Source organism: Acipenser ruthenus, chromosome 4 (assembly GCF_902713425.1).
Source record: "Acipenser ruthenus chromosome 4, fAciRut3.2 maternal haplotype, whole genome shotgun sequence".
NCBI classification, from domain to species: Eukaryota; Metazoa; Chordata; class Actinopteri; order Acipenseriformes; family Acipenseridae; genus Acipenser; species Acipenser ruthenus.
This window is the reverse complement of record NC_081192.1, coordinates 2137072-2163185: the sequence shown is the minus strand read 5'-3', so window position 1 is coordinate 2163185 and position 26114 is coordinate 2137072. Positions and strand designations below refer to the sequence as shown.

At 38.4% G+C, this 26114-nt stretch overlaps 1 protein-coding gene across 1 annotated transcript in view; it reads right to left on the bottom strand.

The window, feature by feature from the left end:
- Positions 1-25669, bottom strand: part of LOC117400757 (protein FAM135B-like) — a 107830-nt gene extending 82161 nt beyond the window's left edge. Inside the window, exon 1 of the mRNA XM_059021291.1 lies at positions 25333-25669. The gene's annotated coding sequence lies outside the window, so the exon portion shown is untranslated. The remainder of the gene's footprint in view (positions 1-25332) is intronic.
- Between the last annotated feature and the right edge of the window lie 445 nt (positions 25670-26114).

Here is a 26114-nt window from a genome sequence, read left to right as displayed (position 1 = left end):
TGTATGTAAATGTGCCCTTGTGTGTGTGAGCCAATAGGGCTCAGGGGGGATCACTATTTAGGAGCTGCCTGCGAGCAGCTCGGGGTTGTGTTGTGGGTGTGCTGTTGGTGTTGCCTAACTGAGCTTTATCCTTCTTCCTGCTAATCCAGTTCCATAAAAATACTATGTTTTTACTGCTTATTACTACTACCTCTCTTCATTTATTCTCGCTGCAGACCAGATACGCCTCTGCTACACTGGTGTCAGAAATAAGCGGGATATGGAGACTGCAGGAGATGCCCGGTCAGAAGTGGCCAAAGGAAGCAAGGGAAGGGCGTCATCCAAGAGAGAGTTGTGGCAACAACGAATGCTGCGTCAGTGTGCATTCCCGGGGGAATGCAGAAGGCTGGGGCAGACCGGCGAGGAATTCCTGCTGGACCTTGCGGTGAAAGTCAGGGGCACTTACTTTGACTCCCCCAGCCAGACTCGCTGAAGACCCTGAACTTTCCATGCCCGGGGCCTTGAAGGTGGTGGACGAATGGGAAAGAGCACAGCTGGGGGTGTGGCGCCAGGAAAAGCCGCTGCGCTCAGAGAGGGAGTGGGTGGAGTTTACCCGGACGGTCGTCGAGTAGCTGCTTATAGTCGGCAGCCGCCACCACAGAGCTCCGCGTCAGAGCCCCAGAGGATGAGCCCTGCGCCGCCAGAGCCCCCGAGAGAGAGTCCGCAGCCGCTGACCGAGAGCCCGCACCCGCTTACTGAGAACCAGCAGCAGCTAGCATAGAGCCCGCAGCCACCACCAGAGAGCTCCGACCCACAACCTCCGCCAGGGAGAGAGTATCCCGATCAACCAAAGAGGCTGCCCCGTGCCGTCTGGGAATACCACGAGTTTGCAACAGTTACAATAGTTTCCTAAGGGCAAATCAAATCGTACTGGATACAATCAGATTAACAAAAGAAGTACCTTAATTATTTCTAGAACAGCTTTTAAACTAACATATCCACAGTAAGATATTTGTTGTCTAATCACATACACACATAGATTTGAACTCTGTATCATGGCACCACCTCTTTTTTAGGTTTCCATAATAAGCATTAACCTTGTGTGATACTTGTGTGTAGTTTCCGTTGTATATCTTCTTAGGTAAAGCAGTATGGAACTCTTCCTTCACGGAGCAGTTTCAAGGCCCAAAGTACAACTAGACCACTTGGAAGCCATTGTGATGACAACACAAAAATGCTTTACAGCTGCTTCTGAAGTGAACATGTTCATGCTTATCATGCTGAATGTGGGGTTAGTCTGGGCTGAGTGAGTTTCCTTGATGAAGGAATACTTTTGTAGTTTTGATCTAATCATTTAGATTACTTTGTATGAATTTCAGTCTGGATCGTTATTTGGTTTGCCAAATAATCTTCCTTTGTAGTAAAGGTGTCAAGGCTTACTTCTTACACCATGTTGTTTAGATCCTGAATAAATTACCTTGGTTAAGGAACCTTTGTTCGAAAACTAGCCAGTGCTCTGAATTTGTAGTTTTAAAGTAATTACTTATCTGTCTGTATTGTTAAAATAAGAAAATATGTCCTACAAAACGATACACAGGGTAATCTGGTACTCTAATGTACATTACTCTATCAAACACTGAAAACAGTTATACGGAGCAGCACAGAGCACCCTGAGCAGAGCTCTCCATAGGCAGAATCACCAGACGCCTGCTTCACCCACCCTAATGTCAGAGTGGAAATCTGCGCTATCGAAATCACTCATGTGTACAGGTGGGTGATATTTTTTAAATTATAGTCAGACTGTAACCTTTGACTACTAAACAAAAATGAATGTATTAATGATCACAGGTAGTGCATCTGTTTGAGGTACAGTGGGTGGGATCCAGGATTTATGACAGATTGTTTTAATTCAGCTTTTGCTCACAATTTAGAGATCAGGAGGCTGGTGAAAAGATATGACAGAAGGCATGGGAATGGCTTTCTGGAGTTTTACTGACTTGGCCACTAATAGGTAACCTTCCTTAACTGCACACTTTTAATTTTGCACTATAGGGTGAAAAACAACCACAAATGGAATTCTGTTTTCTTTGATAACATTATGTTGAGCAGAGATTCCCTAGGTATTAAAGCTGCTCGATGAATATGTTGATTACCTTCAAATTTAAGACACACTTTTTTAACCATTTTTTCTTCTCAAAAATAGCCTGTGTCTTAAATTCGAGTACAGTATAGTGATGAGTGTATTAAAATCACCAACAAAAGACACGACTACCCGAGTACTCAAGCAGCAACGTGACTGACTGCCGAGAAAAGACAACAAAAACGTCTGCCCGAATACACAAGCAGCAACGTGACACTGCTGAGAAAAAACAAACCTAGCTTCCTGAGGAATTCCAAGAGAAATATTTACAATTTCAGCATTTCTAAAAACAGTACCAGCTTGGACAGATCAAAAATGGTAATCAGACCCCCGTATTTCTCGACATGCCAATCAATGTTTAGTGCTGTTGTGGTTGCTGGGTTACATGTTGCCTGATGCAGTGGAGTGTTGTGTCGTGCTTTCTGTTGCCAGGATGTGTGATGCTGTGAGTGGTGGTGTATGTACGACAGAGATGCCATCTTAAGTATTATACAGTGCGCAGCACAAATTATTATTATTTGTTTATTTAGCAGACGCCTTCATCCAAGGTGACTTACAGAGACTAGGGAGTGTGAACTATGCATCAGCTGCAGAGTCACTTACAAGTACGTCTCACCCGAAAGACGGAGCACAAGGAGGTTAAGTGACTTGTTCAGGGTCACACAATGAGTCAGTGGCTGAGGTGGGATTTGAACCGGGGACCTCCTGGTTACAAGCCCTTTTCTTTAACCACTGGACCACACAGCCTCCTAATATACAACCTCTGTGGTTAATTTACAACAACACTCTTCCTCAAATTGAGGATGGTAAATTTGGGCTGCGTCTTAAATTCAAGGGCGTCTTAAATTCGAAGGAATACGGTAACTATGTCTAAGGGTTACCCTTAGCAAAGAAACGGATTGGTAAGTTCCTGAATTCATTTAAGGTAGTTGCTGCAAATACGCTTGATTCTGAGTGCAAGTTAAAAAGATAGATTTACAAACGTGCAAGAAATACCTTGCTGTAGATCTCAGCACCTTCTCCCAGAATTAATTATGCTTGCAATCAGCGTACAATAAAGGTTTCTGAAGGTTATCTCTGAAAAGGACCTGTCCCCTGCTTGAATTGGTTGTTGTTTTCAACTGAGCTGTTTCATTAAGCATTGTGTACAGCAGCATGCCACTGTGTGATGTTTTTGTGTCATAAATAAATAATCTTTTTTTCATCGTCATGTTATTCATTGCTTTGTTTTTCTTGGTTTAATAAAGCAGACATTCTGTGCTACTGCAACATCAGTAAGATCCAAGTTTCTGTGCATCAGTATTCTGCCCGATGCTGCTCACATGCACTGAGCACAGATTGAATATACTCATATACCAGGTGGGTACTAGTCTACCTTCTCTCTTGGTTCACACCAGAATGACATACACACACACATACACACACACACACACACACACACAGTTCCACAACGCCTATAGTGCATTTAAAACATGAATAAAACTAAAGAAACGTTTACATCCAGTCCAGCAGTTTATATTTTATAGTTGATAAATTAAGTTATGCATGACCTATTTAAAAACATGAGGAAAATAACAAGCACAGCATTCATTTCTGGTGTTTTAGACATTGTTGTGTTCCTGCTTTGCTAAGCAGGTGCAGGATATGGTGTCAAGGATCAAGTTTTCTGTCACTGCTGTTTCCCAAAGTGGTCATAGGGAATAGTCAGGGGACATTCACACAAATCACAAGTCTCCATACACTGTATGTTAACATAAAACGTTGGTGATGGAAGGTACAAAGCTACCAAATACAGGGGTAAGTAAGAAATACTTCAAGAAATAATTAAGATGACATTTTGCAAGACGCAATGTACTTTCTAATGTCACAGCTAATCCTTTCGTATCACATTATTTGATCAAAGGAGTAAACAGCCTTTGGCATCCTACATAAATACAGTCTTCTAGGAGCTCTGTCCATGAGATACGAAACTACTAATGGCTGTGATCCTTTCAAGGCATCATTTTTTGATGTTGACTGAAAATTGAAAAAATGGTATAGGGGGCTCATGAGTTATTAAAAAATGTGGTTTTTTTTAAAATTATTAATTATTTCAGTTGGCTTTTTTAATAGAACAGTTTCTTACAGAATATATAAGCAGACTTTGACACAACAACAAACAAAACATTCTTTAAATAAATCATTAGTTAAAGCTTTGGTAAAATGCCCCACAGTGTGAAAAGCGAGAACATATATACGCTGATAATACAGGGGCATAGACTTGAACATTTCTTACTAATGTATGTATGTATTTGTTTTAAGATGCTCTGTTTTGTAGAGGAGCTATGACTCACTATCAACAAGAGCCTTGTGCAGGGTTAGAAACTAACAATATTGTGCTACTAGTCCAAAGGACTAACTTGCTAGTCCTGATGTAAACTTGCTAGTCCTTATGTGAAGTGCCTAAGTTGGAATCAACAACAACAGTTGGGGTCCCTAAAATAGGCTTAGATTTTATTTTGCTAAAAAATAAACATAGTTACACATTTAGACTTACATTTTTTAACAAAGCACCTCGTTACTGAGCGACTACTGGACTGAGTGCTGAGAAACTGACACTGACAGCACCAGACGGGACGAGAGGAAAACATTCTCTCAGCTGTGTCACCCTGCCGACCATGAAGCTCCGCCTGATGACACAAATAAAATGTTTATTTTATTGTACATTACATGTGTTGCTATTTACAAAAATGCTGACTGGCTATGAATTACTATCTACAATAATTAATGTACTCACGTACACATGCGTTCTTCACTAAAGTCCCAATTTAAAGACAGTATGTTTCACTGTAGCCCTTGGGATGAAATTGTTAACTAGGTGGCTTTTTTTTTAATTAGCAGTGGGAGAAAACACCTTCAGCAAGTACAGTAGAATCTGACAGAGCTTACGGACGCTGTATCTAGTAGGTTTCGATACTAATGAGAGCATAACAAATACAAAAGAAAAACAAGGGAAACGCAGATCTTTCCAAGAAAGCTGGGAGTATTTGTATAAATGGATTTTATATTTTAAACGTTGCAATAACAGTTGTGCTTGTGAAGCATTCACACTATAATTTGACAGAACAGGTGATTTATTTGCACTATGCAGGACCTTATTTTCCCCCATTAGTGCTTGAGCCCCGGAGCACTCACAGAATCACCGCCTGTGCTCCTATTATCACTGATTAAAGCCTGGTTTTCAAACGAACTGATTATCGCTCACCAGTACTGTATTGGTATAAGAAAAGTGTGTTTTAAAAAAGTAATTTCAGCTTCCATTCACTTAAAATATGCTGACGATAATGTAAACAATACCAAGCTACATACAGCGAGTCCCAAGCTTTAAATGTGTTACTGTTTATAGATAAGAAGTCAACTGTATTATGAATATATTGTGTTATTATGTTTTAAGCAACATACTACTATAATGTTCATTATGGTGATTGTTTGTTTATTAGTTTTATAATGTTTAGTAAAACCAGCCCCTTTTGCTAATGACATCTTCGTAACCCAGTATAAATCTCTACATTTTTTAAAATGACTTTACACTTACTTCAAAAGATGCAACGCGTTTCAGTAAATTCAAACGATAAACTTTGCATCCCGTGCAGAGGGAGAACACAAACGTAAAACGTCATTAAGTGGGGTTGGCATTGCAGGGGAGATGACGGGAGGTTTCAGTTCCGAGTGACTGTTTTCTAAGCATTATTTGTGAATGCTTATTCACCACTGCTACACCCCATTAGAAAATTGACTTCCCTGCATTTTTTTAACGCAAGATTAAACGTGAGAGTATATGTGTACATTTGTTTTAAGTACTCGCCCAGAGTACTGAGACACAGACATCAACTAGTCCTCATCAGATTTAATTCACCTCGGGCGTGAGTTTCTAACCCTGCCTTGTGCCCACGCTTATCCCAGACAGTGAAAGTTATTGTGGGAATCTCAGCAAAATACCGCCTGCTATTCTTTGAGAAATAGACATATTAAGCAGACCAAACAACACTTTCACATCCCATCTGAAGTGCAACACTTCTAAAAGAACAGCATCGAGGGTGTTAGAAGATACTGCCAAGGCAGTATCCAAACCTGTGAACGTCAGAACGAGAGGATAGTGTGCTGTCTAGCTAATAAAGCATCACAATCATGGTGCACTGAGGAAATTAAGAACATATGACATTGTATACAAAGGGGATTCCTGGGTTTCTCAATTTACTTCACTACAATGAGTTAGCACCCTTTCCTGAGCATGTTGGTTGCTCTACTGATTTTGATCAGACAGCTAAAAGTTACATTAATAACATTGGGAATGTTTCACAGTGTTTTAGAGAAAATGTCTGTGGGTTCAATATGGGCTTGTATTAGGGTTGCCACCTGGCCCCATAATTCTGGAACACTGCGAGACGGAACAGGGTTTTGAAGTTGCCTTTAAACTGAAGGAAATCAACACATGAACTGAGCGCTAAACCTTTGCTAAATTTATTCTGTTGATTAATTATCTTGAGGCAGAATGACAATAAAATAACAGCTTTTAACAAATTAAATAAATAAATAAGTATCATCATCAAAATTTATTTATTTTATTAATAGTTTTAAAAATATATATTTTAAAGTTTCTTTATAGTTTCTAATAGTATATGGCCTTCTCCCGCTCAGATCATTAATACTGACCAGCTGTTCACTATTCCTGACACCAGACAGCGTGAACACCTAATCAGTGTTATTATTTAATTGGGAGAGTCAGTGTAAATTAGGGCTATAGATTACTAATTAACAGGGCTATATAAACACTAATTTTACAAAATAAAAAAGTATATTGAATAAACCTACAAACATGTTTATTCAAGATACTTTTTTTTGTAAGATCTGTATTACCACAATGATTCGAATAATTAAGAAGCAGTATAAATGAAGTAAGTTCACGTGATTATTTCTTTCAGTTTAAGGGCAACTTAAAATCCCTGACCCGTCCCAAAGTGTTCCGGAATTATGGGGCCAGGTGGCAGCTCTAGCTGGATACTGCTTTACATGATCTGCTGGAGACACATTTTTAGCCTTTTTAGAGACATTAATAACACAGGGAATGAGTGTTTTAGATAAAGTGTCTGTGGGTTCAACATGGGCTTGTATCCTCTATCATGGGCTTGTGCTAACTTTAACTGTGCTTCATTTTAGACTGATCAAAATCAGCAACATCCCACAATGCTTGACTGTTACACTGAAGGAAAGGTATTCCTAATAAATGCAGTACACCTTTTGTTGGAACTTCTACATTATTCAAAAACAAAATACATATTCTGATATAGCTGATAAAAAAAAAAAAAAAAATACTTTTAACAGGTGATTTTGGGCAAGTAGCATGAACTCTGTTTCTAATCATATCCCTCACCCCCTATTTATCCCAAGGAAAAACTGCCTTCAGGGAGAAGTTTAGAAACAGCTGAAATGTATACAATTCAGTGGCGCTGGAACTATTTTTATAGTGGGCATGCTATTGTAAACTGTAACTATTGTGTTAAACATGTTAATAAAACAAAAACACAAAAAACATCACACAATCGCATGTTCAAAAATTGTTTTGAAAACTGTCCAAAATATTTATTTGGGGTCTAAGAATGAAAAATAAATGCAATTTTTGATATGGAAATTGTCAAAATAAAGGGGCAGCTGGAAGGTAAGAATTTACCTGGCATTTAAATACGACTACTATTAAACTGTATCTGTTGGTAATGTGGTTTCTTCTAATGCAGTTTTCAAACTGGGGTACGCAAGAAAAATTCTGAAATGGCAGACAACGCATTTTATTTAGTACCACTTGCCAATCTATTACAAACTTTTGTCATGTAATCAACGTTTAATCACTAACACCAGACTGATGTGCTGTGACAGCGTTCAGTGCACACATGGCTAATTTACATATTAAATATGTACATTTAGGCAGTTACTGCAGTCTGTCTTTGGGATAGAAAAAAAAATTACATATTTTAAAAAACCAAAAGACTTTTATTTCCTGTGTGCGTTCGTGTAAATCGATATTAATTTTTTTCAATGACCCGATGTGGCAATGTGCTCCGCCCCTGTGTGCATTTCTATGTTGTATGTATGTTGCGTGTGTTAATGTTGGTGTATTGTAGTTGGCTGCACGGGATATAAATGGGTGTGTGCAGCACGAGTTATTTAAAATGTATAGTTCTATGTAAGCATGAGGATTGCACATCACTTCACATGCATTTAAAGTAATTAATATGTGAGCACGAGGTTGCACATAATTAATTCACGTGCTGGGATTCAAGTGAATTATTAATTCATAATTGAATCCCGGCACAACAGTATATATAGATGCACGTTTTATTCACTCGGGGTTGTGTGCTCGGTGAGTGGAGAACGGGTGTGGAGAGGAGGTAAAATAAACAATAATAAAAAGAAGAAGAATAATAACTGTTTAGACTCACTGTGTTTGTTTGTCTGTCCGTCCACTGTTTGTTTAGTGTTAATCCGTTTTGTTTGTCTATTTACTTTGGCCAACGCGCCATTTTGTTTGTTCAGTCTGTGTTTTCTGTTTTGTACAACCTTTTTATTTACAATAAACCGGCGCAAGCAAGTGCCTTCATCTTTTCACCTCATCTGTCCTGTCTGTGTTATTTATCGTCTGGTTCTGACGTCACCACTCAGCCAGCCGTGTGACACCCGATGAAAGTTTATTGTAACTTAAGTACTATTGGTTAATTTCAAAATACAGAATGTATGGCCAATTAGAAACCAAAGTATTGCCATGCGGTCTAATTTGACAAGCCGCTACGTCTGGTGTGAGAGTAAGAGTTTTTAGCTTTCAATCCAGTGAAAAAATATGGATTGTTGACACAATACTAGTACATTACTAGCAAAGGGTGATCATAACGAAATACCGTCAGAGATTAAAAATGCCAAAAATGTCGTGCGACTGAAGCTCTCTCCAATTTCCCTGCCATAATCAGTGATTTGTGTGTTAACAAGCAGGGACATCCATCACACTGATACTACGTAAGTGTTTCATTATTATTTTTTATTTAGCATCAGTACTGTACGTTTCAGTCACCAAGAATTTAAAAATGCCAGTGATATGTTTTCATGATGAGGTCAGCTGTAGAGATGCGTGGACAGTGAACTTTAGTTGCCTTCTTTTCTGTAATTTTATTATCAATAAAAAATACATGATTGCCAACTATCACGGAATAGTCCTATCTCATTTCTGAGTGATTGGGGCTAGCACGGAGGCTTAGTTGATTTTAATTAATTAGTAATTACGATAAAATGATGTTGACATTTCCAACAACTAGAAACCTGTTTGAGGGACAATTTTTATCCAAAAATGAATATAATATATATATGTTTTCCATTATAATACTGTAACTTTTGTAACTGTATCCATCACACACTCCAAGGCTTGTGCGTTTTGTTGTATCGTTATTGTACAGACCGTTTTTTTCTGTTTTCATTTTATTATGACTATCTCAGATGGGGGTACGTGATGGACCACATTTTTTGGAAAGGGGTATGCAGATTAAAAATCTAATGTGATTTGGTATATCCTCTACTCAGTGATACACCAGCATCACTGTGACACATTTCCCAATATTTTCCCCAAAAGTGACAGTGAGTATTGTAGAGACATCTTGGTTGTATGTACAGCTTTTCATTTTTATTTTTTGTTCTTCAGAAACAAAAGGTCAGTAAACTCTGCTGGCATATTTAAAACAAACAAAAATAAGAAACGGTGGTTGGTTCTGAATCATCAAACATATTGAACCCCTCACTGAAGGAAATGTCCCCCTAAAATTTTGAGAGGGGGCCACATTGACCCTCAGTCTGTAAGTCCTAGAGCAAACACTGCAACATGCTTACCATAAAACAAGCAAACAAATCGGAAAGTAGGTGGACTTGCTCTCCGGTGTCATGTTGATAAATGCTTTCATGATGGAATGGATATCTAGCGCATCCAGAATGTCACTGTGTATGTGTATTTTTAGTATTGCTCCACAAAGCAGAACCCCACTTAGTGGCATTTCTGACTAGCTACTTTTAGCATGTGGTGCCATTGAGAATTTACAAAATAATATGTTTCTCTTTTTTGGGACATTTTCAATAACTGTTCTGCTGTATACAAGCTTCTAATGCGTTCCCACTACTAACCAACTCTCGTGAGAATGCAACAGCGTGATTTATAAAATATCCCGCCCCTGCTGTGACAGTCAGCACTGATTTGTCTATTATCATTTCTGTTCCAAAGCAAAAGCTGCACACACAGCTCAGAAGATTCACAAAAACAGCACCCCCAGCACCCCTAGTTCCCCTAGTTCCCATGCCCAATACAATTTGACCAATGCCTGATCACAATACCATTATGTATCTGACCAAAACATTTAAAATTTATACAGCAACAACCACGTAAGGAATAAAGGGATCAGCCATATATACTGTAGATAGACAGATACAGGTTTGAAAGGAGGTATAACTGCAGTGTACAAAAATGAAAAAACAATATTTTTAGATGTACACAAAAGATTTAAATGATTAAAAATGTATTTATTACTTCAGCTGTGTAAAAAGAAAAGTAAACACATTGCAGTAACCTTCTTATTTTTCAAGAATTATGAGGATGTCATGATTATGTCAGAATAGAATGTCATTCCATTCCGTTTCAAAGATCCTAGTTTGAAGATAAACTCACGTGTGTGTGTGTATATATATATATATATATATATATATATATATATATATATCCCCAACAGCTGAGTTTAAAAATGACAAAAGGCAATTTAATCTCGGTTTTCTTATTTCACTGTGCACCCTCACAGCTTTGAGACACAGTGCAGCAAGCAAAAGCCTCACACTTTGAGGTCATCCAACCTTGAAATGTCTGGCACAACAGCCTGGTACTATTATACCAATCTGTGTAAGAGTAGAGCTCTGACAAACATATTCACAAACAGATGATATCTGGATACGTGTACTGGACTCACGAGGATGTCAGTCTGTCTGTGCCTGGGCAAGGTTTTATCAGGAACAGATTGGTTTCCTCTAAGAGATTGTCAGGTGTTTGCGTAACAAGCATTGGAAACACAGTAGGTAGAGCTAGAAAAGCTGTGACAACAAATTGGCAGATTCTCTCCACTGGCCATCATTCCAAAGGTACAGTTCCACTGTTGATCTCCTGTGTTTACTACCATGCAATGCCATACCTTGTCAGAAGAAACTCCTACCAATGAATTAAAAGTCTACACATGTTTATTATGTTTTTAGAAAAACACTTTTTATGGTACTATAACGCTTGCAAGGTTTTCAGGCAGGAAATCTATAGTATCATTAATACAAGCATTTTCATATGTCAGAGAGCCGCATGACACACACTGTAAAACATTAAATGTTTGTGAGCAAGACATTTTAAATACTAGCATTGTTTTTTTTTTTTTTTTTAAAGTTAATTCTCTCAAACATTCTAACGGTATCTTGCACTTACTCTGTGCAATTATGAAACTGACTTTCAACTGCACATCCGACTATCACTCTGTGATCGGAATCGAGCAAGCGGTGTCGAAGGTCATCAACATGCAGGCTCACAGAAACAGAAGGGGGAGAAGAAAGAATAATTAACACGAATGAATACAGAGAAGAAAAATAATAAACTTGTGTTTATTTTTACTCTCTTTTTGTTTTTGTTTATTATTCTTTCTTCAATTCCTTCGAGCCACAGAGTGTGCGTCACCCACTTGAACCTGAACTGCCTCTGGCCTAGTGCATTCATTGGTCAATCTACAAGCTTTTCAAAGACACACATTATGATCTAGTGTTCAACCTAATAGCAAATTAGGTCCCAAACCACCCGAGGATCCTATAATACAGTTGATAGTTTCCATACTCAATCACTCATTGTCACATCTGAACATCCTATTGTAGAATTCTACTTTTGCATTAGTGTCTCTTTTCACATCATTACCCATCAGGGTACAATATCACTCGTTAATCGAGGTTCACTCATGCTCGGTCATGTGGACTACTCAAAATTCAACTACCTAATCAATAGCTTTCGTTTACTTGATGCAATCATGTCTCCCTACGATATGTGTCAGGCTGACAGATCAGCTGCACGACTCACAATTAACATTCCTTTAACTCACTACCTCGGATACAAATGTTGCTGCAGGACAATCAAAGATCTGATCCATCCAGGATACAAATGTTGCTGTGGACAATCAAAGATCTGATCCATCCAGGATACAAATGTTGCTGTGGACAATCAAAGATCTGATCCATCCAGGATACAAATGTTGCTGCAGGACAATCAAAGATCTGATCCATCCAGGATGCAAATGTTGCTGTGGACAATCAAAGATCTGATCCATCCAGGATACAAATGTTGCTGTGGACAATCAAAGATCTGATCCATCCAGGATACAAATGTTGCTGTGGACAATCAAAGATCTGATCCATCCAGGATACAAATGTTGCTGCAGGACAATCAAAGATCTGATCCATCCAGGATGCAAATGTTGCTGTGGACAATCAAAGATCTGATCCATCCAGGATACAAATGTTGCTGTGGACAATCAAAGATCTGATCCATCCAGGATACAAATGTTGCTGCAGGACAACCAAAGATCTGATCCATCCAGGATACAAATGTTGCTGTGGACAATCAAAGATCTGATCCATCCAGGATGCAAATGTTGCTGTGGGACATTCAAGGATCTGATCCATCCAGGATACAAATGTTGCTGTGGACAATCAAAGATCTGATCCATCCAGGATACAAATGTTGCTGTGGACAATCAAAGATCTGATCCATCCAGGATACAAATGTTGCTGTGGACAATCAAAGATCTGATCCATCCAGGATACAAATGTTGCTGTGGGACATTCAAGGATCTGCTCCAACCTTCATCAAATCACCCATCACAAAGGAGTCCGGGAATCTGTCAACACTCTGATAAATTAAGGGAAGGAGTAACTGTTGCTCACACTAATTCTGTTTTCTGTCCCCATGCTTCCATGCTGAGATATCTGGCCTCCAGACCCCGGTCCATGCCTCCGGACCCACTGTTTCTAAATGTGCAGAACTTACCAGTCTCCAAATCCTAATTTCTGCAAGACTCCAAGATCTTCTCCACAAAGGGGGCCTTTCTTCCTCAAACTATTCGTGCCATTCTTTCAGGATTACTAGACCGACCCAATAAGACACCTACACGATTTCGTAGTCGGTAATTTTTAAAAAGGTTTTACTAAGTTTAGTAGTATTTCGAATGATTGGGTGTCCATCCGTAAAAAGTTTTGGTACTTTTCTGCGTCTTTGAGCCTCATTTCCTCAACAAGGGCATAATATGCCCCATGTTTCTGCCGACACCTCAACCACGGTCTGCTCACCAACAGACTTCAAGATAAATTTGACTCGGCACAATCAAATGGGCAAGCAGGATTCAGGAGTGGATTTAGCACAATGGATCATCTCCAAGTTGTATGGCAAGTGATTCTAACCAGCAACGAGTACAAACTACCACTTTGCTTGGGATTCATCGACTATGAAAAAGCCTTTGACTCTGTTTACACAAGATCTGTATTAAGCTCTCTGAAAAAACAAGGAATTGAGAAAACATACAGAGACTTGATGAGCATCATATACAAAAATCCAGCATCCACAGTAAGACTCCATAAAAACAGCGACAAAATCAAGATTAAAAAAGGAGTTCGTTAAGGAGATACAATTTCCCCAAAGCTTTTCATGGCCACTGTGGCAGGATGGCTTGCAGTGGTGAGGTGTGGTGACGTCACGGACCAGGACAATGGATGGGCGGGTGAAGCTGAACGCAACTGCGCTCAGCGTATTTATTAAAATAATAAAGAAACAGTTTAAACAAAACAAAACCACTCGCACAAAACAAAAGGGCACGTTGGCCAAACAAATAATCAAACAAATAAGCGTGCTGGTTTTAGCACCAGCACGATACTTAGCAGTTGTCTTTTTAAATGTAATTTCTCTCTCCTCGCTCTCTCCTCTCCCTGCAGCACGGACAGCTGCAGGTTCTTATACTCTGGCCGAGGGGTTAACTAGCTGTTAATTATCTTATTACCACAGTCTTCACGAGTTTAGTAAGGATGCGTGACTGTCAGCTAGTTAAGTAATCAGTAGCTGATCAGTCATGCATGCTCACGAGGTTTTTAAATTATAAAAACAAACAACAAATATGCGGCACTTTGATCTGCGCCGCTAACAAAAATACAAATAATAATAAATATATATATATAAGGGCGGGACACTCCACCACAGCCACCCAAGAAGACATTTTCAAAACACTGGATTGGAAAAATAAGGGGCTGAAGATCAATGGAGCCTACCTGAATCACCTACGATTTGCTGACGTCATCCTTATGTTTACAACGTGCCCAGAAGAATTACAAACAAGAATGCAAGAACTACACGAGGCTAGCATCAAAGCAGGTTTGAAAATTAACCTGAAGAAGACTCAAGTCATGTTCAATAAATATACAACTCCACAGGAAATTGAAGTCAATGAGATCAAGCTTAATGATGTCAATAACTATGTATACTCAAGACATTTAGTTTCGGCAACGGAGAACCAAATGTGCGAAATCAACAGAAGAGTAAAAATGGGCTGGAGTGCCTTTGGTAGATTAAACATGGTTCTGTAAGAGAAACTACCCTTATGCCTCAAGATGCCTCAAATGCGTGCTGCCAGTGCTAAATTACAGATGTGAAACCTGGAAAAATGCAAAAATGACTCAAAAATTACAAACGACTCAACGGAGTATGGAAAGATGCATGCTGGGAATAACAAGACGAGACAGGAAAAGGAAGGAATGGATAAGAGAGCAAACAAAAGTATGCAATGTTATTATAAGAACGAAAAAAATGAAATGGCAGTGTGGGCCGGACATGTAGCAAGAAGAACACACCATCGCTGGACCAAGGAGATACTAGACTGGATCCCAAGAGATATAAAGCAACCAAGAAGAATACCTCCAGGAAATCAGGAAACACGCCAGAGCAACGTGGATGAGGGATGCGGCAGACAGGCTTTGGTGGAAGAATCTTGGACAGGCCTTCATCCAGTATTGGACTGAAAAAGTCTGAAGATGATGATGATATATAGATGGAAAACATGATGGATGTACACAAAGGGTTTAAGTTATTTTAAAAAATAATTTATTTCAGGAGGGACAAAAGCCCTTCTTCATCTGTGTAGAAAGAAAAAGCTGTGTTCTTTCTACATAGCCGAAAGCCAAAATGTTCTGAAATAAATGTTTTTTTTTCATCATAACCTTTTTGTGCACCTCAGATATACCATATATATTGCTATTTAAATCTAATTTGAATGTGCACCTTATACCACTATTTATGATTACTTCTAGTGAACACTTCAGATAAAAGTAACAGCCATCATAGGCCAGTTTACATGTGTGATTATTTCATGTGAATCAACAATACACGTGAAACTTGGCAGGGAAAGCTTGTGAAAGTGTCCCAAAAAACAGTCTCAGTATTTTCTCTTTTAAATGTCGGGTTATGAATATTAATATAATGTGCGTCATACTGAATGTTCCAGCCAATACACACACACGGCTGTACAGCGAGCTTACCAATTTGTTTTTTAACCAGGATGAAGAGACCCCGAGGCTCAGGATGAATGGTAAGAAAACTGAATTTAATTTATTTTAAGGTACACGTAATTCTTTTTAATGGTGTTATTCATTTCAAAACCAGTTGTGAAGCTTTTTTGAGCATGCTGAAAGTAAGTAAAATACAAACATGTTTTCTGATATTAACAGGGTTGCCTTTTAGTGTATTTGTAAGTGGTTTTTTTGTTGTTTTTTTGTATTAACAGTATTTCGTGCATTTGAGTCTTGCAATGAATATTTGTATTTTGCTCCTTTTCCAGCGTTCTTATCAATGTACGTGTTATAAAAACAAATTAGTCATTTTTGCTTTGATTTTAAATAAACAGCGGTGTGTTTATTCAAAGTTTTACGGTAACTATACTCCAATGCAATTTTTCCTAGTCACTTATGTCTGAGCAAAACCAGTGTCCATCCTCCACTTACTGAAGCGATGAAGAGGCTCGGGTGTTAATATCCATAAGGGAAGAGGGTATGATGAGGCAGCCTGATACAATGCACAACACAAACAATGTTTAACCCACTCTCAAAATAAAATGTGGTGTGGAATTTTCATGACTTATTTGGAATCAACAATACTACTCGATATTCCAATTCTTTATTAAGCATAAGACTTACTCATACAAGTACAGCACAAATGAGGATGCTATATTTGGTATAAAGAGATACAAAACAAGCGAATGAAACAAAAATGTGATACAAAGTAAAAGTACACTGTCGGGTTACAAAAATAAAAAATGGGGTTGGCATGGATAGGGTTGAATCCCCATCCTAATAAAGCCAGTGGGAATGTAGCTGGAGCCTTAATAAGGTAACTGTTTAATGGGTAATTAAGGCTCCAGCCACAGTATAAAAGACCCACACCGGGCTCAGAGGAGAGCTAAGTTAAGAAGAAGAGCGAATGCTACCAGTAAGAAAAAGAAACAACAGAGGGACTCGTTCATTCACTGGTTATTGTCTTGTTTGGCCAAAGTGTCCTTTTGTTCTTGTATTTTTGTTTGAACTGTTTATTTGTAATTAGTTAATAAAAGTACTGCTTCGGCAGTTTAGCCCTGTACCTTTTGTTTTTGCACTTCTTCCTGGTCTGTGACATCACCACCCACACGCAACACTCAAGCCATCCTTTCACAACCTTACTTTACCCCAATGAATTAACTACAAAACAAAGGATGCCAAATAGCAGTTCAAGTTAAACGCTGTTTTGTTTATTCCCAAAATAAATAGTACATAACACTGACACCGCTTTTTTTTCATTCCTTGCCATTGCCATTTCTTCACAGTAAACAGTGAGCATCGACACATTTTCATAAAGTAATGTTGTTATTTTTTGTGAAATACGAACATCTGATTTTTGTGTCTGAATACATGTCAAAAACCTTCGTTCAAATATTTGGATATTCGTCCCAGCACTACAGTAATCCAACGCATATCCAACTGCGGTGGGACCAGAGTAAGGGCGGATATGTAAAAAGGTGGATGAATGAATCCTGTTTTAAATTCCATTACACACAGCTGTAACACTTACTATATTCACACAATTATTGTTTTGAGATTCAGTTTTTATTAGGGAGCTCCTCTAAATCCCTTGTTTAGAAAGACACAGGGTATTAATGCTTGTGACAAGAGTAGCCGCCTACCAGGCGGGTGCGTGCATTCACTGCTGAGTGGCAGGCAGGAGATCAAGACGGAGGTTGAAGTTGATATGCCCCACAGGCGAACAAAACAGCACTACAACACACTGCAATAATAAACTAACATTGCAATATATCCTCTATTATATAAAGGTACTTGTGGCAAAGTGGTAAGTGGTAGCAGGTGTATAGCAGGTGCAGTGCGGTTACAGTAATTCCAAGAATGCACAGACAACAAAGTACGGGTGAAAATGATTGTTTTAATGGTGTATAATCCAATGGTCTGATGAACCGCCAGTAAATAATAAAGAGCTGGCAATACCCAACAATGTGTATTGCACAGTAATGAAACAAAGGGTTGCAGTCCCGCAAATAGACACGGTACAAAACACACACAATTAGACACACACGATCACTGTTCCAAAGTGAGTGCTCTAAGTGCTTGTGGTGAAGTACAATATAATATGTGCTATTAGTGAAACAAGTGCTGATAACAATGTTTATTCGTGACGGTAGTGCAGTGATGATCCGGTTTCGTGATGGCCCTTGGCGACATCTCCGGATCTGTGTTTAGCCGTCTAGTGATAACAAACACAGACAATTACTAAACAGACAAACAAACAAAACACTCACGAACTCCTTTCATTAGTTATTTTGGGCAATCTCCCGGTCCTTCCAGTTTCCTCGTAACAAAACCCAAGCGAAGGAAAAGATTTACAATTCTCCAGCCCCTTTTATGCGATTATGCATGACCCCTTGGTAAATGACTGCAGCTGACTCTATTGCCTGCAGCTGCTACCTCGTTTACCTTCCAGGTCAATACATTCTCGCACTGGAGTCTCGTCTTTTTCCAGGCTGATTGACTTCCCAACCCAGGGAATGAACTGTCAGGACAACCTGTCCAAAGCCTTTCCCTTTCGCTACTTCGTATCCTCACAGGTCGAGAGGGAGATTTACAACCAGAACTCATTATATTTCCGTCACAGTACTGTATAAAGTTTATGTAATAGCTTAAAAGCTACATGTGATGCATTTAGCTTGATAGTCTTTGGCCTTTTAAAAGAACCTATGCTAACATGATTGGTCTGTGCAATGTTGAGGAACACTGAAAATGTGTTGATACAAGCATTTTTCAAATTCAATTTGTAATCTTCCAAATCAACCATTTAAGCAGGACATTGTCTGTGGCTCTCAAGTTTTCAGTATGGAGGTCAAGTGCGTGCAGCTTATGTAGCAAATTAGATGATCAATCCACTCTATCATGAACAGGCCTACACTACTATCCTCTGAATAATATCTATAGCAAAGTTAAACTAAAATAATGTCCCTGCCTGTATTCAGTTACCTACATATGAGCCAGTACAGTTTTTTGAGAAAATAAGTTATTTAGATGACACATACAGACATGCTCAAATTTGTTTGTACCCCTCCACAAAAAACGAAGAATGCACAATTTTCTCTGAAATAACTTGAAACTGACAAAAGTAATTGGCATCCACCATTGTTTATTCCATATTTAATAGAAATCAGACTTTGCTTTTGATTTTTTATTCAACATAATATTGTAAATAATAAAACAAATGAAAATGGCATGGACAAAAATGATGGGACCGCTAACCTAATATTTTGTTGCACAACCTTTAGAGGCAATCACTGCAATCAAACGTTTTCTGTAGCTCTCAATGAGACTTCTGCACCTGTTAACAGGTAGTTTGGCCCACTCTTCCTGAGCAAACTGCTCCAGCTGTCTCAGGTTTGATGGGTGCCTTCTCCAGACTGCAAGTTTCAGCTCTTTCCATAGATGTTCGATAGGATTCAGATCAGGACTCATAGAAGGCCACTTCAGAATAGTCCAATGTTTTGTTCTTATCCATTCTTGGGTGCTTTTAGCTGTGTGTTTTGGGTCATTATCCTGTTGGAGGACCCATGACCTGTGAATGAGACAGAGCTTTCTGACACTGGGCAGTACGTTTCGCTCCAGAATGCCTTGATAGTCTTGAGATTTCATTGTGCCCTGCACAGATTCAAGGCACCCTGTGCCAGGCGCAGCAAAGCAGCCCCAAAACATAACCGAGCCTCCTCCATGTTTCACTGTAGGTATGGTGTTCTTTTCATTGAAAGCTTCATTTTTTCATCTGTGAACATAGAGCTGATGTGACTTGCCAAAAAGCTCCAGTTTTGACTCATCTGTCCAAAGGACATTCTCCCAGAAGGATTGTGGCTTGTCAATATGCATTTTAGCAAATTCCAGTCTGGCTTTTTTATGTTTTTCTGTCAAAAGTGGAGTCCTCCTGGGTCTTCTTCCATGGAGCCCACTTTCGCTCAAAAAGCGACAGATGGTGCGATCAGAAACTGACGTACCTTCACCTTGGAGTTCAGCTTGTATCTCTTTGGCAGTTATCCTTGGTTCTTTTTCTACCATTCACACTATCCTTCTATTCAATCTGGGGTCGATTTTCCTCTTGCGGCCGCGCCCAGGGAGGTTGGCTACAGTTCCATGGACCTTAAACTTCTTAATAATATTTGCAACTGTTGTCACAGGAACATCAAGCTGCTTGGAGATGGTCTTGTAGCCTTTACCTTTACCATGCTTGTCTATTATTTTCTTTCTGATCTCCTCAGACAACTCCCCTCCTTTGCTTTCTCTGGTCCATGTTCAGTGTGGTGCACACAATGATACCAAACAGCACAGTGACTACTTTTCTCCATTTGAATAGGCTGAATGACTGATTACAAGATTGGAGACATGTGTGATACTAATTAAAGAAACTAATTAGTTTGAAATATCACTATAATCCAATTATTTATCAGCTTTTCTAAGGGGTACCAACACATGTGTCCAGGCCATTTTAGAATATCTTTGTAGAATAAGCAATAATTCATCTCTTTTCACAGCTTCTTTGCTTTATTCTATGACATACCAAAGGCATGCAAGTATACATGATAAAATAGCTTTTAATTTCATCACTTTTCAGGAGGAATGAAGCATTATTTCAATGAGCTGTAAGGGTACCAACAAATTTGAGCACGTCTGTACCTTATTAGTTTAACATTCAGAACCCTAATCCTTCCAGTCCTCGAGCTACTTTACTTAAATAACCTTAGCTCTACAAATTGTGTTTAAAATGTAAGTGTCACATAGAAAACGTTAAAACAGGCATCTCCTTATGCCAAGCTACTCCCAAGGTACTAACCAAGGTTAACCTTTTAGCGGTTCTCTGGTAAAACTCTAAAATGAATTACATCTAAAACATGTATGGCAAGATAGTGACTGGCAAGATAGTGACTGACTCATGAGATCTAAAAAGCAGCGCTGTTTTGCCACACCTGAAGAGCATCTCTAGTTCCTAATATTTCATATGCTGTAATCCATTGCACACTCATAATCTGCTGTATTCCTCAACACTGGAATGTATTTGGCAATAAAGGTCAAGACAAGACTGCTGTGAAGTGCAAATTGTCTGAAAGCAACAAAATATATTATCACTAGCTACAAGCCCAGTTATAGCAATGTGTACATTTTCTAGACCTGTTTGAGATTTTACTTGTAAGTGAAGCAGAGACTTCAGGAACTACCAGTATCAGAGACACCTTAGGAGGGTCAAACTAAAGGGACTCACATAGATATATAGTACATTATATTTATTATTATTATTATTATTATTAGTTTATTTTAGCAGACACCTTTATCCAAGGCGACTTACAGAGACCAGATCTATGATAATGCTACTTGTAGTCCTGGAGATGCCAGAACAGCCCTGTATGATGAAACAGAAAGCGACAACACAATTTACCAAGATATAGGTTAGGTTTGTGGTCAACATAAGCCAATCATGTGCTAGTATTGTAAATAATGTAAATATTATTATTAATAGCACTTACAGTATGTGGAGTAATATCTCATTACAAATTCCCATGAATGACTTAATCAAAATTAAAACAGCCATTAACAGCTCAGTCAATCGGTTGGTGAATACACAGGTCACCATTACCCACAGCTGTTCATTAGCTTGTTAAACAGTCTTAGCAAATGGGTAATCAAATAGGCTATATGAAAACCGTTTCCAATACAGAAGTCTTAACCTTCATTCGCCCAACAATCACACACTGTAAGTTATCATGAACTAAATTCTGATCACCTCAAGAGGGTGTGCTAAAGAATGTAATGTAACAGACATATACAAGAGAACACTCATTTACAATTAATTTTAAACTATAAAAAAGCCAAATATTTCAAAAGATTTGGCTTTAGCTAGATCCGTCAATCTGTTGAGCTAGCATCAATGTCAGCCTCTATCGGCGTATAGTACGTTATAACACATAAACTAGTTCCTCTGATGCTCAGTTTCATTATGCCAATGGGAGGGACTGTGCAGCACTAAGCCAGTCATGTAATTTAATAGAGCACTTAATAGAAATACACCAAAGAAACATCAATTTGACCGTAAACCACTTTGCCGATCAAACGGCACTACAGAAACAAATGTCTCCCAGCCAACATTCAAATATAGTTTAACCCTAAGTTTCACTACCTACTGCATGGCAGAAATAGACAGTAAGCCAAACATATCAATACAAGCATGCATCATTTGTGACTAAAGATGAAATATATGACAGAAAATAACTGGTAGACAGTTATTTCAATGTAAAAGGCCCCATACATGTACAATTGTTTTGATAGAATACTGTCACATAGTGAGCCCATCAGCTCTTCATATACGAAAAACACCATGTTGGGAAGCTGTTTTTCTTTAAAATCTACAACACTGAAGGTCGCTGAAACATTCATATTCCTGTTTGCCTTACAGAATTGACATATTGGCAAGCAGGTTGCAGGGTGAAGGAATATTGTGTACTTACTAGGACTCAGTTAGAGAACTCAAGTACTCGAAATTAAATCATTATTCAGTAGCCTAGTACTTGAATATTCATTATTTAAAAAAAAAAGAAATAAAAATATATTACATGCCATTGGCATCATTTTCTTGAATGTATGTCAATAAATTAGCAGAATGCACTGGCTAAAACTAGTAAACACTTCTGTGACCAGGATACTATGAGGGGAGGGGATTTATTTTGTGAGGCCTTGGTTCCATACAAATTGTGAGTTGAGGGTTCAGAATGTGAATAATTCACCCCACTGGCTGGGGTGAATTATTCTGCCCGTCGCTAGACTAGCATTAGAGTACTCAGAATGTGTAGTGCTCGACTACTCAAATATGTCTGTACTAATTATTCACATTGCAAGTTTTTACAGATTAAACTCACTTTGCAATGACGTAAACAAGCTGGATTGTCCAAAATGTCAACTTGTCAATAAAGCAGTGTGCTCCGATGCATAACCTATGGACATACTGCTGGTACTAAACAGACTGGCTATCATAGTCCAGTGGAAGAGATTGTGAGCAACTATTTTACCATTTCTGTCTGTCTGTGCTGTCATTGACAATATTAACATGTTAATATCAGCTGTTTCATGGAGTCCTCCTCATTACAACTACACATTAATTAACGTGGAAAACTGTACAGTAACAACATAATCAAATATGATATGAGGAAAAACCTTGATCCCTGCTAGGAGAACAGGGCTGAAATGATCTTAGGCAGCTGAGAAAATGAAATGAACAAGGGAACATCAAAGGTAAAGATTAGAAATAATAACATTTACTGTGGTCCAGGATCTCGCCTTATGGCGTCTTTAGAGGTGAGCCTCTGACAGCGGTCACAGGGCACCAGGCTGGATGATGGGACTAATCAACCCCCTACAGGGAGACACAGCTGCAAAGAAGGTGGTGGGGTGTAACTAATATATTTGGGGTGCTTTCTGTGATTCTAGGGGCGAGGCTACAGCGTCTCCCTATTATTTCATTCGTCTGATAGTTTTTAAATTGGTTAAATGTTTCAACAATTGGAAGTTTTGAGCTGCGACATGTTCAATTTATTTGTATCATTTAGGGTGAGTTTTATTCTCTAAACTTGTATAAAGTAGCAGCAATGCTTGCAGGTCCTTGCAACTTTCATATCACAAGGTCAGAGTGACTCCCCAGCAACTTCTGCCAAGAATCAAATGTTCCACCACTGTGGTCGAAGTGTATTAAGAGCAAGACCTTGGCTTTTGTCCATGTAATGACATTGTTTTTGAACTTTGTGGGATGGTTTAATTAATTGGAAGAGGTAGTGTATGCTTTCTAATAAATGTCACAGGGTAATAAAGCCATGTAGATAATCTGCTGTCAGTCTGAGGTTTAGGCAGCTAAGTGATCTTGGTTGGGAGTTTACAAAGTGAATTTGACTTCCTGGACCCTTATTCGCATGCTTGTGTATAACTGAGGATAAGAAGGGTCGTATGATTAAAGGACATAACTCTAGGAATTAAAAAATAGTTAAAATTACAGAGCAGGTAAACATGACAAAAAAGTAAAAGTATCAATGGTTCTAACTATAATGTGATGTCCAGGTGTTATAAGCACGCCTTCCGTGGATGACTTGAGCATTCATGAATGACGCCAGCTAGGTAATTGACCGTAGTAACAGTTACAGGATTAGAACCACATTTTTACACACATCTAGGATAAAAACTACTATTGTGAATCAGTGATATTGAAACAGGGCTGAGGTCTACATCTAGTAAAGAAAAATAAACAGGAGCCTTGTTTTGGGAAAACAAAAGCGTCCTTATTTAGCCACTTTCTGTCCTCTGTAAAACTGCAACAAACAACAATGCTCTTAGAGAAACAGCTGAACAACATTTTACACCACTACAAACCTCTCTTTGATAACAGTGTACGGTAGACCATCAGTTATTTTCTTCGGTACAAATAAAATACAATACGGTTTTTGGAGAAAAACACCTTACCAAAAGAACTGTTTAAATTAGTGAATATTTCTTGCTCATTATATTTTTACTTTACAATAAAAAAACAGAGCTGAGTCATATAAATAATTGTACAAGAATCGATAATAAGCATTATTTATAAAGCTTATTTACAGACTGTGTTGCCTCTAATTATGATTACACAACACATGTGTACAGCAGAACAATCGATTATCTGTTACTATCTAATGTAATCTTCAACAAAACACAGTAAATCATTTTTATACAAAGACTTGACAAAAAAATAAATAAACACTCACTGATTATTTACTCATGTAAAATGCTGGATGAGATGAATCACCAGTTCTGCATTATTTTGTTCTCACTATAAAATAATAGGTACGTCTCATGCATATGCAATAACACAATCTTCTTAAATACTACTTCAGAAGCAATAATAATAATAATAATATATATACACACACACACACGGTATATGACTAAATTCAAAGGTACAATTTGACCAGCAGAAATGACATACGAATGTGTTATTATAAATTATGTTGCTGGAGTTCACTATTGTGCCTTTATCTCTTTGTCCACCGATTTATCAGATGTTCTCAGCTCTTTAGATCAAGTTCGCTAGATTATACAATTAGTTTTTCCCCTCTAATATTCTAATATACGAGTAGAAGAATTGCATATGCTAATACTGCTGCTGTAACTTGTATACACTGCCATGCACTGGCAATATTAAAACTCCGAATGAATGTTTGCTATCTGCGTTTGGCACATACGTGCTTACTGGAAGTGGAATTGGATATGGAATTCACTGGAATAACCACTTGTCCTGTAATGCGGGGTTTTTAATCCCCTCCACCAAAGTCATGGTACAGATTGCTCGGTTAAAACTGATAGTGTATCTTTGAAACTGAGTCTGACAACTCGGCCATACCTACCCCAATTAAACAACACTGCTTCCATATCACCGCGCGCGAACCATACACTACGCTACAGACAGTATCTTTTACACAGCGATCCAATTCATATTGCAACAGTGACCAAATTACTAGTAATCTTACCTGTCCCACTTCCTGCAGTACGACCCGTTGATCTCCTTTTTCTCTTGTCTTTCCCCTACCTGTAGCAACGTCTATTGCAGTGGTCTATGTGTGGTACAACGCTTCAGTGTTTATTGTCAGCAGCTCAACGCTGCAACTTCTGCTGTTGCCATGGTTATCCATTCAGCCCCTGTTGAAGTGAAACACGTTAGCATACACGTTTTAATACTACCCATAAATAACAATTTTGTTAAGTGATGTACTATAGTGGTTTACTCCCCCTTCCTCCTGTAATTTTTTTTAATGTTCACCCTACGTTTGTCTTTCTCTGTTGTTGCAGTTGAAGGTTAATCTTTTTTTTTTTTTTTTTTTAAATGTTCACCCTACGTTTGTCTTTCTCCGTTACAAGTGAAGGTTAACCCTCTTTTTTGCCTGTAAGTGTTGCTTTTGCCGTTGGTATACTGTATGTAGTCTGTACATGCTACAGTCCAGGCAGTTGAAGGGGTGACGTCATGGACAGCAAAACCAGACAGGAGCCCGTTTGACCAGTTTATACTATGCGGGAATAAAAGCTATATATGACTTTTTAATAAACCTGTGCTAACATAACCTTGTATGTACTTGTATGTATCATAACATATTGCACAGTTTTTTTTTTGTTTGTTTGTTATATATATATATATATATATATATATATATATATATATATATATATATATATATATATATATATATATATATATATATATATATATAACACCAAACATATACAGACAACCACAACCAATATACCACAACCAGCT